Here is a 3,165-nt window from a genome sequence, read left to right on the forward strand (position 1 = left end):
GCTGTCCGGCCGCGTGCTCAAGCGTGTGTGTGGTTGTCAAATGGCTGATAGTGGAATAGCGACCAATTACATGTACTTGTATTTTACAATCCGGTGAGAGAGTGATGTCGTGTTTTGTTCCAGACAGGAATCACTGACATGTGAAAAGCTGCAATAGTACTATGGAGACTGACACGGTGACGTGCGGCGCGTACATGTACAGTAGAAAGAAGCTACTGAGTAGTAGTGAGTGACAGAACAAGTGGCTTTGCGATTCGGCTAACTGCACGTAGTGTTCGTTTTTCTGGGCACCTCGTATAGTCTCCCAAGAGCATGACCGTGGTATCGTGTAGCAGGGCACGCCACACCTCTAACATGTGAACTAAACCGGAGAGCATTCCAGTGGTCTAACTACCATAAACAATACATATCGGCACATGTAATAGGCCATGCCACTCAGGTAAAATTGACGTGCTCCAATTCGTCTGATCGGGACTGGCAGCGCAACATTAACTTATTTTAAAATTTCTTTCATCAATACGTGGACACATGAACCCGCAGTTCCAATCACCAGGGCTACTGGCGCATGAGCCCCCTGACGTTCTTGTCGTTTGTTCTTGGATCTTCCGGCCTGGGAGATTCGACAGAACATCACACAAAACGGGCATTTGTGGCAGGCGTCTTAGCTTCACAGCTCAACTCAAATTATTATCTTTTCCACGTGTACGGGGTTCAACGATTTGCTGTTTCCTGCCCTCTGAGGGGATTTCGAATGCATGTATATGTATTCAATTTTTAAGTAAAAGTAAATCGCGAGGCAACCTTCGCTATAGGTTTGCGCCCAAACCAATATGTTCAAGCTGAGCCTCTGAAGAAAGATAATGGCTGTGATGTTCGACCGCGTTCCCTACTGTTGACGTCAATGCGGTCAATCCAGATGTTTAGGCAGGACCAAAACAGTGCTTAAAACCTTGTATCATCTCCGAGGACGACACAAAACGTGCACGAACCTACGAAATCCCTCAAGGTAGAATCATCTCCTTTATCTACAATGACTTTATCAGTCGAAACTGTTATGCCATGTTTCAGGACGGTTCTGGTATGTAGCGATTTTCTGCCACTCTACTGCATGTATGTGTTTTCTGTGAAGCTTGCTCATCACTGAGTGACGCAAATTGCCTAATTTGATGAAGTGCTAGCTGCTGTAACCTGTACCCCGGCGTGATTCGGAGTGCGCTCTCTTCAACGAAACTCAGAAAGTCGAGTCAGCTCGCTCTTCAACGTTGAGTGTGTGCCGAAGTTGCCAGAAGTGTCCTTCACGTGTCCAGGTGCATTGACATACAAGTACAACGGGATGTCAGTTGCTCAGCCTGAAGTGGAGAACTAAAACTCTCATTTGATGGGGATTGCATCATCAACCAGTGACCATGTGACCGCGGCTGGTGATCACGTACACATTTTATTTACATACCACCAAGAGTACATAACCGGTTTATCTACTCAATCTGCGGACAGAACTGTTTCGTCCTTTGTGGACTCGTCAGCGCAGCACAGAGGAAATGAGGCCGAACCTGACAGCAATGGAAATAAAAATTTCCAATCAGGCCCGAACGTACCTTGCCAGAGTGCTCAAACTGACAAGTCAGTGAGCTCTGCATAACGCAAACAGCAAAGGCACTACCCCACGCAAGAGTGCTCAACTGCTACAAGAGCAGGAGCGAAATACTCAATCTGCGGACAGAACTGTTTCGTCCTTTGTGGACTCGTCAGCGCAGCACAGAGGAAATGAGGCCGAACCTGACAGCAATGGAAATAAAAATTTCCAATCAGGCCCGAACGTACCTTGCCAGAGTTCTCAAACTGACAAGTCAGTAGTAACCGGTTTATCTATGTACTCTTGATACCACACATGGGGTTTGAGTATCACACGGTTTCATTAGACACATTGTAGTTCTCCAATGTAACCAACGAGCAAAAAAAGAGAAGAAAAAAAAGAAAGCGCCCAACGTGGGGCTCGAACCCACGACCCTGAGATTAAGAGTCTCATGCTCTACCGACTGAGCTAGCCGGGCTGCTGGAAACCGACACACAATGTACATAATTTATACAGAAGCCTTGCTTGGTAGTTTAACATGTTTTTCGATTTTGACAGCATGTTACAAGGCGAGGACGCGTAGTGCTCCTGACTACAACCATAACCCGGTTGGCAGAGTCTCGGTCTTGCGACCATTTGAATCGTATTGGGAAAACCCAGGTTCGGACCCTCGTTACTCTAGGGGTTGGTAGGATTTTTATAATTTTCGTTTTTTGTGTTGTAAAAGTCGTCGTGTTGCCGCCGTGGTATTGTTCACGTTGTCGCGTTGCTGCCGCTGCAGGGATCACGTCTGGAAAGGATTTTGTGATGTTATTTTCTTGTCTGCCAACCGGGTTATGGTTGTAGTCAGGAGCACTACGCGTCCTCGCCTTGTAACATGCTGTCAACATGGAAAAAAATGTACATGATTGTATGTTCCTGAGCAAACCCCAATAATGGCAGCCAATAATGCATGAATGAAGAGGCACAATTTTCGATTGATCGGAGAGGATTCACGGAAAACCCCTTTTACTTAACGTTAGGGGTGAATCCCCCGAAACACTATGATTGTATTGAACAGGGAGTTGTGGTTTTCCTGCAGGTTTGCCGAGTGGACGGTTCGATGGACTTCTCGTGTGCTCTGGATGGCAGTCGTGAGTCAGTCAAGTGAAAATTCAAGTCGGCGGGAAAAGCACGAGCTCCCATGTAGGAAGCAACACACAATTCCATTAGACCAAAGGACGAGCAATTATTCAGCCAGAATCGCATGTATACCCACATGGAATATGGATACTATCTCAAGGATACAGAAATGCACGGATTCTCCAGAGGTGAATGGATACCTATCATGGAGATCTCTCCAAATCAATAGAATAATGAAAAAAGAAGTGTGTGAGGAGTGGATATAAACTCAAAATATGAGAATTTAAGTCACAGGAGAGGAAGAACCTCAACAGATTGAGAACCAGGGATGCTAGTAGAACACTGGAAAGACACTAAAACAAGAGTAACTGCAATAGCAGATTTAGGCTATATTGTCCAATGCATAGGTAGGTATGCCGGAAACAGAGAAGCAGTAAACTTCATAAAGCTTCCTTACCTGGCGATTAAAT

At 45.8% G+C, this 3,165-nt stretch overlaps 1 non-coding gene across 1 annotated transcript; it reads right to left on the reverse strand.

Moving 5' to 3' along the window:
- Positions 1–1,978: 1,978 nt before the first annotated feature.
- Positions 1,979–2,051, reverse strand: Trnak-cuu (transfer RNA lysine (anticodon CUU)). Its single transcript has one exon. It is a non-coding gene; the product is annotated as a tRNA-Lys (tRNA).
- Between the last annotated feature and the right edge of the window lie 1,114 nt (positions 2,052–3,165).

The sequence above is a fragment of the Sycon ciliatum genome, chromosome 12 (assembly GCF_964019385.1).
Source record: "Sycon ciliatum chromosome 12, ocSycCili1.1, whole genome shotgun sequence".
Taxonomy (NCBI): Eukaryota; Metazoa; Porifera; class Calcarea; order Leucosolenida; family Sycettidae; genus Sycon; species Sycon ciliatum.